General features: G+C 43.0%; 1 pseudogene; it reads left to right on the top strand.

Moving 5' to 3' along the window:
• LOC120050852 overlaps nucleotides 1-14,513 on the top strand; it is a 121,628-nt pseudogene that overhangs the window by 46,099 nt on the left and 61,016 nt on the right.

Raw genomic sequence — 14,513 nt, 5'->3', positions numbered from 1 at the left:
AATGATGTCAATTGGCCTATCAGAAGGTTCTAAAGTCATGACATCATTTTCTGGAATTTTCCAAGTTGTTTAAAGGCACAGTCAACTTAGTGTATGTCAACTTCTGACCCACTAGAATTGTGATACAGTGAATTATTGTTACGACTTCTAGGAGTAGTGGCTGCGGAGTCAGGCGCAGAGAGCAGAGGGTTTAGGACAACCGTATTTAATCCGGTGACAGAAAAGGTCACGCCAAAAACACCAGGCGCATACAATGACCGGCCCAAAAACAGGACCCAAACAGTCCGGAGAAAATTAGAAAAATGCACATCCACAAAACGAACAGAGAAACAAGCCTGCACAAAAGCAGGCGGGCATAACCGGCTTACATAGCCCTAACCAAAACCCAAACAAGAAACAGGTGTAACCAATAAGACAAAACTAACAGAAAAGGAAAAGGGGATCGGTGGCAGCTAGTAGACCGGTGATGACGACCGCCGAGCGCTGCCCGAACAGGAAGAGGGGCCACCTACGGTGGGAGTCGTGACAATTATAAGTGAAATAATCTGTCTGTAAACAATTGTTGGAAAAATTACTTGTGTCATGCACAAAGTAGATGTCCTAACTGACTTGCCAAAACTATAGTTTGTTAACAGGAAATTTGTGGAGTGGTTGAAAAACTAGTTTTTATGACTCCAACCTAAGTGTATGTAAACTTCCAACTTCAACTGTATTTTCTTTTTCAAGAGGTATATAAAAAGTGAATGTAGAACCATCAGACAGGGTGATTGACATAGCAGTAGTGGGTGAAGACCTTGACCAGCGGGTGCAGTTGCTGGGGAGAGGTGGCTCCCAAACGTCATCATCCAAATCCTCTGCATCCTCCACTTTGTGGTGAATAAAATAAAGGGATGTATTGTTATAAGACACACAGAATTACAGTTGACTAAATGTACAAAACGACATTACTGTGAAGTAAAAACACCAAGGGCAAACTTTATCTGTGCAGTGACTCACATAGAAGGTGTGAAGCACACACACAATGCAAACAGTAACACTTTAGAGACAAAGGAAGAGGTGAGAACCACAAATAAACAACGGCCATGAGAGTTTAGTGGCCTCCAAAGTTACAAGGATGAAGCTTAGAACAGCAAACAGTGAACTAATATGAAACATAGACAATAACTACTTTGGAATTAGATAACATTGAAATGACTTGTTACGATGGCCTATGTAAACTAAATCCAAAGCACAAAAAGCAGACAACTTATAAAAAACGAAATACATATAGTAAATTAGCTATATAAAGTCATGAAAATAATTTACTTACAGATCTAAAAGTGGATCCAATCCTTCTAGAAAGCAATCTTTGTCGGCCGAGTCAAAATTCTCATTGTCCAAATCGCTCCCCTGATCCGTGTCCGACTCCAGTATTTTATTCAAAGTTTCTATGTCGGTATACTTATTCATAGCTGCCTTCTTTTTAGGTTCCTGTTCGATATTCTTAGTTTTTACCTTTTTTTTCACCCTTGAGAAACTGTCTTTTATGCTAAAGAAATTAAATTAAATCGTGCTCAGTGCGTCTCGCCTGAGCCCGGTAGTAATAGTTTGCGGTATGCCTAAAAGGTTTGAGGCCTTGCTTTGTCTCACCCAGGTCAACTGTATATCCCTGGAAAGCTTATCTCGTTGGCTACAAGGCTGTCAAGGTGCGATAGTACCCCATCCCCTGTGTAATGGATGCCTACAGCGAGTAAGCAGGTATCGTCATATTTTTTATGCTCAAAGATGTGACGCGAACACTCGGTGGACATTCGATGTTGCCTTTAAGCCATACATCATCAGATAATATCGGCAAAAATTGTTCCTACCAACATAGGGATTAATTTGATACCCCTCATGTAGCTATAGCTCAAACACAGACCAAATGGAAGCTTATCTTGTAAGATGTTTGGTGAAAACGCTGTGTAAAATAAACATTTTGACTCTCGGGTCTGGTGATCAATAACGGTAGGTCCCAGGCAGACAAATAAGACATTCTCATGATCTATGGAGTCCCGGCTTTTGGTGTGTATCAACGTATTCCGTGTTTATTTTGTTTATGCTTCACAATGCTAAACGGAATGTAGATAGCAGCCATCTTGAAATAAGGTCATCAGCTCAGCCTGCCCTTATAAGTTCGTATGCCCATGTATGATAGTAATTCACACCAAATATTTTAAGGTACCGATCAATAACCAAGATACTCAGCTTTCCGCAGACACCCTGCTTTTGCAAATAGGGGCTACCGTTCTCATACCATAATGAATTGAATAAAACAAATCCAATAGGGTCCCCAAATATGGGGCCTTAACATTTAAGAGGTTTTAAATCAACTTTATTCCTCATCAATCTACACACAATACCCAATAATGACAAAGTGAAAACAGGTTTTTAGAAATTGTTGCAAATTTATAAAAAATTAAAAACAGAAATACCTTATTTACATAAGTATTCAGACCTTTTGCTATGAGACTTTCGAAATTGAGCTCAGGTGCATCCTGTTTCAATTGATCAACCTTGTGATGTTTCTACAACTTGATTGAAGTCCACCTGTGGTAAATTAAATTGATTGGACATGATTTGGAAAGGCAAACACCTGTCTATATAAGGTCCCAACGTTGACAGTGCATGTCATAGCAAAAACCAAGCCATGAGATCAAAGGAATTGTCCGTAGAGCTCCAAGACAGGATTGTGTCGAGGCACAGATCTGGGGAAGGGTACCAAAAAATGTCAGCCGTCTTTACTATGGTCAGGAGGGATAAAGGTCACTGATGCACTGTGACAGGGCTGTGTCACATTCTAAAGGCCACTGTCTGTCTTGCAGGGGGCCGGGGCCAGGGCTGCAGCCACACACAGGGGTTAGAGGCCACAGCCCCAGGAGCAGCGGGCAGAGACAGCAGGCGGGGGCAGCAAGGCTCATCTTTTATCTCATCACCCCTCCTAATGTCCCCTGCCCTCCTGCCCAAATCACCCCATCAGGTTACTCTGTGAGGGCTTTCATTAGAACAAAGGGAGTGCCACAGACAGCCCAGCTTGAGGCACAACACTGGCTTTTAATATTTTTCTCTACCCCCGCTTCTCAATTCATTTCAAGGGCTTTATTGGCATGGGAAACATATGTTAATATTGCCCAAGCAAGTGAAGTAGATAAATAACTATAGAAATGTACAGCTTCTCTCTCTCCCTTATGTTTTCCTCCTCCCTCTTCTCCTCTGTGTGGAGTAGAAGGTCAGGTTTTTCAGATCCTTCCCAGCAGGGTAATGTCTGTCTGTCAGTCAGGTGGAGGCCCATGCTGTGTCCTGTTGCTCCACAACTCACAGCTGTACAGCTGTAAATCAATATTCACATACTGTACCACTTGGTCTGAACCTTGACTTCTGACTCATGTTCTTGTTGCTTATATTGTGTGTGATATGTAGGCTACAGTTTCTTTAGATTTTCCAGGTCCTTTATTATTATACTGTAGCTTTAGCTTAAAACAGTTTCACATTTTCAGGCGTAGTATCCCAGCTCTGAGCAGTTTGATTGTGTGCGCGCTGCGTGCTGCTTGCAAAATGTGTCTATGAGTGATTGTTTGTTGTGTGTGTTTTACTCTGCAGTCTCTCTGCATTCGGTGAGCCTGTGTGTACTGTACAGGCTGAGTGAGAGAGTGTGTAGCTGGGATCGCCTGTATGTCTAGCTAATCTGTTTGTGTATAAGAGAAATAAAGAGAAAAATATGAGAGAGAGAGAAAGATGCAAGAGAGAAAGATGGGAGAGAGAGAGAGAGAGAGAAAGATGAGAGAGAGAGTCTGCGCTCAGTGCTGGTGTGAGGCTTGCTGAGGAGTGTTTTGACTCACTCCCCCGCCTGAGGGACTGCTGTGGAGCTTGCACCACCTCCTCACAGCCCTCCCAAACACACACACACACACACACACACACACACACACACACACACACACACACACACACACACACACACACACACACACACACACACACACACATAGCCACACATGCACGCAAGCACACACACAGCCACTGCAATGCAGGAAGGAGCTTTCCTCAGACCTGCGAGGGAGAGACACCAATCACTGCTGGGCTCTCATCGAGTGAGCTGTGAAACTGGACCGTTCAGGGAGGGGATCCCTCATTTCTCTCCATCTGCCTCTCGCTCTCTTTTTTTGCTCTGTCTGTCTCTGTATATCTCAATCAATCAATCAAATGTATTTATATAGCCCTTAAAGGTTCATATTATGGCTATGTACAGTGTTATAACGATGTGCAAATAGTTAAAGTACAAAAGGGAAAATAAATAAACATTAATATGGGTTGTATTTACAATGGTGTTTGTTCTTCACTGGTTGCCCTTTTCTTGTTCTGGCTGTGATTGCACACTGTGGTATTTCACCCAATAGATTTGGGAGTTTATCAAAATTTGATTTGTTTTCAAATTCTTTGGGGGTCTGTGTAATCTGAGGGAAACGTGTGTCTCTAATATGGTCATACATTTTGGCAGGAGGTTAGGAAGTGCAGCTCAGTTTCCACCTCATTTTGTGGGCAGTGTGCACAGCCCGTCTTCTCTTGAGAGCCAGGTCTGCCTATGGCGGCCTCTCTCAATAGCAAGACTATGCTCACTGAGTCTGTCCATAGTTAAATCTTTCCTTAATTTGGGGTCAGTCACAGTGGTCAGGTATTCTGCCACTGTGTACTCTCTATTTAGGGCCAAATAGCGTTCTAGTTTGCTCTGTTTTTTGGTAAAATCTTTTCAATTTGTCAAGTAATTATATTTTTGTTTTCTCATGATTTGGTTGGGTATAATTGTGGTACTGTCCTGGGGCTCTGTGGGGTCTGTGTTTGTGAACAGAGCCCCAGGACCAGCTTGCTTAGTGGACTCTTCTCCGGGTTAATCTCTCTGTAGGTAATGGCTTTGATATGGAAGGTTTTGGAATTGCTTCCTTTTAGGTGGTAGTAGAATTTCTCTTTTCTAGATTTTAATAATTAGCGTGTATCGGCCTAATTTTGCTCTACATGCATTATTTGGTGTTTTATATTGAAACACCGGGATGTTTTTGCAGAATTCTGCATGCAGAGTATCAATTTGGTGTTTGTTCCATTTTGTGAATTCCTGGTTGGTGAGAGGACCCCAGACCTCACAACCATAAAGAGCAATGGGTTCTATCTAGTATTTTTAGGCAGATCCTAATTGGGATGTCGAATTGGTCCTGATGTTTAGGCCGAGGTTGGTATAGTTTTTTGTGTGTTCCAGGGCATCGGTGTCTAGATGGTATTTGTGGACCTTTCTCCCTATCTCTCTCTCTTTCTCCCCATCTCTGTCTCTCTCTCTCTTTCTCCTTGTCTCTCTCTCTCTGTCTCACTACTGTCCCTCTCTCTCTCTCTCTCTCTCTCTCTCTCTCTCTCTCTCTCTCTCTCTCTCTCTCTCTCTCTCTCTCTCTCCCTCTCTGTCTCTGTCCTCCTCCCTCCCCTCCCATCCCTCCATGCCTCTCGTTAACAGGTCTTAAGCAGCTAGTACTACACACAGAGAAGTTGTGGGTGGAAGGAGGAAGATAAATAAAAGCATGTCCTCAACCTCAGCTACTCAATCCAGGGAGATGGCAACAGTGATGTTCTGTTTGTGGCTTCACAGTGCAGGTTAATGAGTGAGACCTCCCCCTCTTTGTCTTGGTAATCCAACCTTTACCCAATCAGCAGTAGGCCTATTTATTCCCAGGATACACCTGTATAATAATAATTTAAATGGGCTTATTTAATTGGCTATATAACGAATTGTGGGTCTGTGGTTACACAAACCACCACATGCTCCTTTCAGCTTTTTTTATTGACTGTTCTATGATGTGAGTGCATTCAGAACAAGCACTGATGAAAATGAATGACGCTCATTTGATTTCCAAAGTGTAATTGCATGCATTGTGTAGAGCAGTGTTTCCCAACCCTGGTCCGCCAGTACCCCTTACAGTACACATTTTTATTGTAACCCTGGACAAGCACACCTGATTCAACTTCTCAACTAATCATTAAGCCCTCAATGTGGGTATGTTTGTCAAGGTCTACAACGAAACGGTGTACTGTTGGGGCACTCGAGGACCAGGGGTTGGGAAACACTGGTGTAGAGTGCAGTTACAGTATATGGTCCTTTACTGTACAGTGTAGGACACTTTATCTTTCAGCTAATGATCTGTGGGCCTGTGTCGGGTAAATGTTTGTTGACTATTTGTCTTTCTGCAAGGGAAACTGGGTTGCTCGTTGTTCCAACATATTATCAGATAGTGTCAGAAAGATGATTGCTTCATGGTGTAACCACTGAGATCTGATGTTTTCACACACCCCTGACTGTATTGCCAATATGGACTCGCAGAATCATGCTTTTTCAAGTTTTTAATGTAGAGGAAGCAAAGACTAGAAGTGTCTCTCCAAAAAGTTTCACCCACAGCCAGTTCCACAGTTGGCAGGCAGACTGCTGTCAGCACATGAGTGCTCCAGGCTATGACCTGTAGCTACAACTGTGTGTGTTGCTCCCAGGCTTGTCCGATAAGTGTGTGTGTTTGTCCCCGCAGGGAGTTTGCCAAGGAGCGTGAGCGTGTGGAGAAGAGGCAGGAGTTTCTGAAGCTTCGCAGGCAGCAGCAGATCGAGAGGGAGCTGACTGGATACCTGGAATGGATATGCAAGGCAGGTCAGACTGCCCTCTACTCCTTCTCGCTTTTACTTTTAAAACTTTAACTTTACTTTAATACTTAAGTTTACTTAAATACTGCTTAAGATTTTGCTCAAGGGTTAGTTACAGGCAAATGTGAGTTGATACTATATGCAGTAATCTACCACACATTTTCTTATATCTAGCTATATGACCTAGAAATATACAGTATATTACATTATGCTGACATAGCATTAGTCCTAGGGTTTTATGATATGTAATATTAAGTATGCTGATGGTTTGGAAATCTGTGTGTGTGTGCATGCGTGCATGTGTGTGTGTGTTCATGTTACGGTGTGTGGCTATGTATTTGTTTCAGAGGAGGTGATGCTGGCAGAGGAGGACAAGCATGCTGAAGAGAAGTCTCCTCTGGATGGAGCGTGGTACAAGAGGAAACACAACAACCCAGGTGAAGGGTATACTCGGGCCCTGCGTTAGGCTGCTCAGACCGCCTGATCTGATCAGGGAAAACTCAGAACCTTGGGGATGAGATTTGTCTGTGTTGTCTCCCTGTGTCTGCCCAGGACTGTCTTCCCAGGCTCCTCTCTGGCTGTGGCTATGTCAGGCTTTGGGCTGATGCCACCCACCCTCTCTGATCTAGATATTGTGCTGCTGCTTGTTAGCCCAGCACAGAATGAATCACAGCCCGAGTGTGAACCCACAGTAATTATGGGTGTTGGGGCAACATGTAAATTGGATTAGAACAGGAGAGAGGTGCACAGTGCTACAGTTCAGAGAGAGCCTGCCTGGGAGAGTGTGTGTGAGGGGGCTGTGTTGCCAGTCAAGTTTGAATGGTCTATTGCGCCAACAAGATCTAAGAGGCCTCTCATGAGATGCTGTTTCACAAGCTGTCATAAATGTGAAGGGTTCAAGTTGTGGGCTGCTTTTTTGAATGTAAGTCAGTTACCTGATGGAAGTACTGTATTAATAACCCTCTGGAGTCTAAGCCCTGTCTAAGCAGCCCATGCAAAAAAACAGATATCTCTAGCTTAAACAGATGGATTTTGATGGGAATTTTTGTATTATGTTAATTCGATTTCTGCGGGGGTGTGGAAATTGTAGGCTAAGTGTTTTAATTCTCTGAGAGCCGATGTCATACCCATCAGTACTGCTAACCCTACAGTATTGTTCTCATGTGTGTTCAGTGTTAAAAAGAGCCAAGAAGAGCAAGCATGACCTGATCAACGCTGAGGAGGGCGAAGACCACTTCACTGACATCTCATCTGTTGGTAAGGCCAATGCCCGTGACCTCTGACCTCTCAACCAACCTGTTAGCTTTCACACTGCTCACTGCTGTATACTGATCTACCTATGTACTGGCTGTCTCATGTCTCTAATGTCAGTCTCAACTGCAAGTCTGGAACAATCTTTTTTCAAACTGTCCTTCGATTGAGTAATGTTGCATATTAAATCATTTTGTATTTTTAGCAGTTTGTCTTTTCAGCGGTATTGGGCCAATTGCCTATCAATTTGGGTTGAATATTAGCCTTTATAACTAAATAAGTAACTACACTTCCTATTATTCCCATTCTGTGACATAATGACTCCTGGTTTTGTCTATTCTGTTAGACAAGTGACCTTTAAGAAAGACTAATGACAGAAGCATTGCAATAGACTCTTATTAAAAAATAATAAAGTCATCTCCAACTCTTCTCCTTCTTGGCGGTTGGTTGCTAACTACTATGTGGTTGAACTCCTCACTCCTGCTGCATAAGTGATTATTAATACTCCTTAATTAGATCTGCATCACTGCACAGTAATTAAAGGGAAATTATGTGTTTTGGCTCAGTATTAGAATCCCATAAAAAGAGAAATGACAGGGAGAGGGAGATGGAGGGAGAGAGTGAAAAAGAGAAAGGAAAAGGGCAAGCCTGACTTGGTACTTAGTTTATGATGCTTCACACAGAGTAAAATTTGGAGAAGAAAATAGCCCAGGAAATTATGATTCTCCCTCTTCTCCTGGGCCACTAACAAGATGCTAATGAAACCATTTTTCACCTTTCTTTTTTTGGTCCAGCCCCACTAATTTAAGTTACAGAGGGTTTATTATGGCACAGGGCCTGGGAGATGTAGGAGAAAGGAGGAGGGCAGTGCACAGAGTTCTTTATGGATGCCATGAACTAGCCAGGAGGACACTGAGAAGGATACTGTCCATCTGAACAATATGATGCAGCATTATTAAAGAGAAATGTAAAGAACAATCTGCAATTGGTCATATTATAAATGACCTCTAATTTACATAGAAGTTGCTGTATTTGGCATGCTATGCTGTGGTTTGTTTTAGCCACAGTACAGATCTGGGGTTTATTAGCTGTAATGTTGTTATTTTTCCTCTCATTGTGTCTAACAATGTTTGGAGACTGTCCCCACCAAGTGAAAACCTTCAGGTCATCAAGTGTTGAAAGAAATAGTTTCCTAAATGTTCGTTAACATTACAGCTAATAAACAATTTAATTTAATTATAACAATGCAAACACTCTGTCCGTTTATAAGAATTTGTAAGATTCTTATTTGCATAAAATAGACAGAGACCGTGTCCAAATGAATCAATAGCTGTCAGGCTTCGAAGAGTGATGGGTGTGGAGTCAGGCGCAGAGAGCAGAGGATTCGGAAAAAACATTTATTCCTGAACAATCACAGCGAGCAAAAAAGGGTAACTCTGAACACAGGCGTAAAACACTCCAAAATGTACAACACCGGTACACACGCTGTACAGCGGAAATAAACGAAAGGACACTCCTGAACCAAAAACAGCAAACAAGCCCGCACAAACACAGGCGGGCCAACTGAACTTAAATAACCCCAAACAAGGAACAGGTGAAACCAATTAGACCAAACAAAACGAAAAGGGGAAAAGGGATCGGTGGCAGCTAGTAGACCGGTGACGACGACCGCCGAGCGCTACCCGAACGGGAAGGGGAGCCACCTTTGGTGATAGTCGTGACAATAGCGTTTATTCTCGAGAGATCTCTGACGCGCATATACAAAACCGTTCTTTTTATCCCTTCTATTACTAACACACATACATACACACTAATCTGGATTATCTCCTGAAGCCTTTTGACAGTTTATTACCACTTAGCTGACAGTTCCAGTCCCCCCCCCCAGATACGGAAAACCTAGAGGCTTGAGCTGTCTTCCCTTATCTCCACAGAGTTATAGCTTAGTCGGTTCAAACATAGGTTAATGATCAACTTAGTTTTCTTTAGGCACACACACAGACATTCCTTTCTACCCCCCTACATGCTACCTAACCTCTAATCCTAATGGTTAATTATCTGGGTAGAATTATTTAATCATTTATCTTAAACCTTGATAAAATATCTTAACATCAAGTTACATTAAAATTATTTTAATGAGAAATACAGTATTGATGATTGTGTGACTTTATGTCCAGTGTGTGTGTGCTGTTCCCCCCACTGCTCCCCCAGGGTCTCCGTTCACCCAGGCTGCTCCCTCAGGGTCTCCGTTCACCCGGGCTGCTCCCCCAGGGTCTGCGTTCACCCGGGCTGCTCCCCCAGGGTCTCCGTTCACCCGGGCTGCTCCCCCGGGGTCTCCGTTCACCCGGGCCAGCCTGATGAGCAGCAAGAACGACAGTGCTTCCTACTTCCGGAGGAAAGAGAAGCGGCTCCGCTTCACCATCAGACGCCTGGTCAAGGCCCAAAGCTTCTACTGGACAGTCCTGTGTCTGGTGGGCCTCAACACACTGTGTGTGGCCATCGTCCATTATGACCAGCCTGAGTGGCTCACCTATGCGCTGTGTAAGTCCTGCCCAATGCCCCCCCTGCATGGGAGGGAATACTGTACTTTGCCATTGATTTCCCCACCAACACCAACCAAACCTGTCGTTCTATTTATTTGCTGTTTGTACAATGCAATCTATAGTGTATTAGTCTTATTTAATCAGTGCCTTCACTTCAGACAACAGGGTGAAGACATATTTGACTCAGTGAATTTATCTGTGTGTTTTACCTCTCCCCGGCAGATTTGGCAGAGTTTGTATTCCTGGGCTTATTTCTGACTGAGATGTCCATGAAAATGTATGGACTAGGACCTAGGAACTACTTCCATTCCTCTTTCAATTGTTTTGATTTTGGAGTGAGTGAGACTTAAATTCAATAAAACCGGTACTGCTGAAAACTGTATTGTAGAGAATTACATTACACTGCATTGTATTAAGGAGAAGCACATTTTAAGTAATTCAATGTACTCTCCTTCCAGGTGATTATAGGCAGTATTTTTGAGGTGATCTGGGCAGTTGTGAAACCTGGGGCCTCCTACGGCATCAGCGTCCTGCGAGCTCTCCGTCTGCTCAGGATTTTCAAAGTCACTAAGTGAGTGATCTGTTACGCTGTCATCCAAAACATGACATGATAACTTTACATGACACAATCTTATACATGTAGCGCTATCCTCTCCTTATTCCCCCTCTTCGTCCTTCTCCTGTGTCCCTGAAGGTACTGGAACTCTCTGAGGAACCTGGTGGTCTCTTTACTGAACTCCATGAAGTCCATTATCAGCCTGCTCTTCCTCCTCTTCCTCTTCATCGTGGTGTTCGCCCTACTGGGCATGCAGCTCTTTGGGGGAATGTGAGTCAACCTCCAGTGCCTCTCATAGTATTGAATTTAATTTAATTTAATTGACATATACAACAAAATGTACAATATGGACCCAGAGGATATCACTTAAAAGTGTTAATTAAAACGCTTGTTTCCAAAGTGGTCTGTCGTGGTAATTTCCTGTATTACTAAATGATGAGAGTTTACAAACCACACACAAGTCAGAGTTATATTTTAAATTCAATCTTTAATTATTTGAGCTTCACCATAGCCCTTTGACTCTCAGATCAATTCAGTGTCTATAAATGAATTCTCTGGGAGTGTTTACAAAATAATTCTTAGTATCTTTTATAGCCAAGATACACCCCTCTCAACTCACATGACGAACCACAGATCTTAGAAACTTCACAAAGGGCCTTTTACTTGAATGAGGAGTATCCCATAGCCAGATAGCATTAGCTATAAATTATTGTTCAGTTTGGTCTCTTAGACAAGGTTCTACGTCTCGTTCTTGGTACTTCCTGTTACCAAAACATTACCTCATCCAATGGCATATATCAATTGTCAATTCTAGATACCCCCATCTCAAATACACCCCCTCTTCTCCCCACTCCTGGAGAAGCTCACTAAGGGGAGTGAACCTCTAGGTCATATACTATGAAAGATAAGTTCAACATCAGAGGGGTGGTATAATGGTTCCAGACACTGCCATACTCCTCCCCCCAATGGGAAAAGGAGGGTATGACTGGCATACAGACATAGTGGAGCCCTTCACATGGTCTCACAGATATATTCATTATGAAGACAATGTTCAGACCTGACTTCTCCCTTTCTGATATTCTGCATATTACCAGACATGTAAAAGACAAGCCTGACCTCTCCCATCTCTGGGCCCCAAGTGACTTTTCCCTAGAGAAGAAATGAAAATGCAACTGCCAACAGTATAGTCCAAAAGAACACATTCTAATGACAAGTATAAAATAAATAAAACATCTTATTTATCTATGTTACCTAACTAATTCTGATTCAGCTACGACAGGTCATCGGTGGTAAAAAGGTCCTGTCCAGAACACGCACTGTACTGGAATACCCATTAGCCAGTTGTATTATTAGCCAGTTGTATTATTGTTAGCATTACCATTTAGCTTGTAATGTAATATAGATGCAAGTTGTTTTTACGACATTACATTGTTGCTCTAGTACAGGTATTCCCAAACTGGTATTCCCAAACTGGTATTCCCAAACTGGGGTACCCCCAAAGTATGCGCTGTGCTGTCGGGGGTACGCCAAATAAAAATGTGATTCACATAAAATATATATAAAATCTTCACATTTTCAAACTGTCCATTTATGTTTTCCAACGGCGCTATGCATTTGGGTGAGGTTTTTTTCTCGCCTGGGTAGCCTCGTTTCACTGCCAAAAATAAAATTAAACCATCTAGTGTTCAGCGAAATAACATCACATCATGTCAAATACAGGTAGCCTAGTCAAATAATTAACATCCAATCACATTAACCGTTACTCTCTCGCGGGAATTCCACTAACGGTCTGTATGTAGCCAAACGTAGCTGCTGCTCATTCTGTTTGCTCAAAATTGATAAATTATTCTAAAAAGTAAGGCCTTCGTCCATAGAGACACATACCAGCTCTACTGGTAGTACTGCTACTGCTACTACCAGCAGTACTACACCTGCACCTGTCGACGACACAAGTTGTTCTGCTTCCACGAGCACATCCAATGCTAGCATCAGTAATTTAACATTTGTTGTTAGCCCAGCTAGAATGTACACTGACAGTTGTGAATCTGATGCAGCCAAAAAGCTACTGCCCACTTACCCGGGAAAGCACCGAACAACAGACAGAGACGTTGGACCATCGAAGAGGCGCCGGAGAAGATGGCAGACGGTTTACGTGCCCCCAGCCAATTGTGTTTTTTTGTTCGCTTATTTGCATTGTTTGTAACTTTTTTTACATTTATTTTGTACATAAGTTTGCCACTACTGTCTCTTATGACCGAAAAAAAACTTCTAGGCATCAGGACTGCGATTACTCACCACAGACTAGCAGAATCCTCTTTTTCCTTTCCTGACTCTGACGAGCCCGACGTGAAGGATACGCTGCTTCCTCGGGAACAGGCACCGATCCCCGTGATCTGCGTGAAGAGGAGGCAGAGAAAGAGGGCCGATAAACTTCCCTTTCCCTCCATTCTGCTAGCAAACGTGCAATCTTTGGACGATAAAATTGACAAGTTACGCGGAAGATTAAACTACCAACGGGACATTAAAAACTGTAACATCTTATGCTTCACGGAGTCGTAGCTGAACGACGACAACATCAACATACCGCTGACAGGTTATGCGATGTACCGGCAGGATAGAACAGCGTCGTCTGGTAGACAAAGGGCGGTGGTCTATGTATTTTTGTAAACAACAGCTGGTGCACCATATCTAAGGAAGTTTCGAGCTATTGCTCGCCTGAGGTAGAGTATCTCATGATAAGCTGTAGACCACACTACATACAGAAAGAGTTTTCATCTGTATTCTTTGTCGCTGTTTACATACCACCACAGTCAGAGGCTGGCACTAAGACAGCATTGAATGAGCTGTATTCCGCCATAAGCAAACAAGAAAAGGCTCACCCAGAGGCGGCGCTCCTAGTAGCCGGTGACTTTAATGCAGGAAAAGTTAAATCCGTTTAGATCCGTAAATCACCATGTTAAATGTGCAACTAGAGGAAAAATAACTCTGGATCACCTGTACTCCACACACAGAGACGCATACAAAGCTCTCCCTCGCCCTCCATTTGGCAAATCTGACCATAATTGTATCCTCTTGATTCCTGCTTATAAGCAAATATTAAAGCAGGAAGCACCAGTGACTAGATCAATAAAAAAAGTGGTCAGATGAACAAATGCTAAGCTACAGGACTGTTTTGCTAGCACAGACTGGAATATGTTCCGGTATTACTCCGATGGCATTGAGGAGTACACCACATCAGTCATTGGCTTCATCAATAAGTATATCGATGACGTCGTCCCCATAGTGACCGTACGTACATACCCCAACCAGAAGCCATGGAACACCGGCAGCATCCGCACTGAGCTAAAGGCTAGAGCTGCTGCTTTCAAGGAGTGGGACTCTAACCCGGACGCTTATAAGAATTCCCGCTATGTCCTCCGACGAACCATTAAACAGGCAAAGTGTCAATACAGGACTAAGATCGAATCATACAACACCGGCTCTGA

This window comes from Salvelinus namaycush, chromosome 1, assembly GCF_016432855.1.
Source record: "Salvelinus namaycush isolate Seneca chromosome 1, SaNama_1.0, whole genome shotgun sequence".
NCBI classification, from domain to species: domain Eukaryota; kingdom Metazoa; phylum Chordata; class Actinopteri; order Salmoniformes; family Salmonidae; genus Salvelinus; species Salvelinus namaycush.
This window is presented reverse-complemented; position numbering and strand designations above follow the sequence as displayed.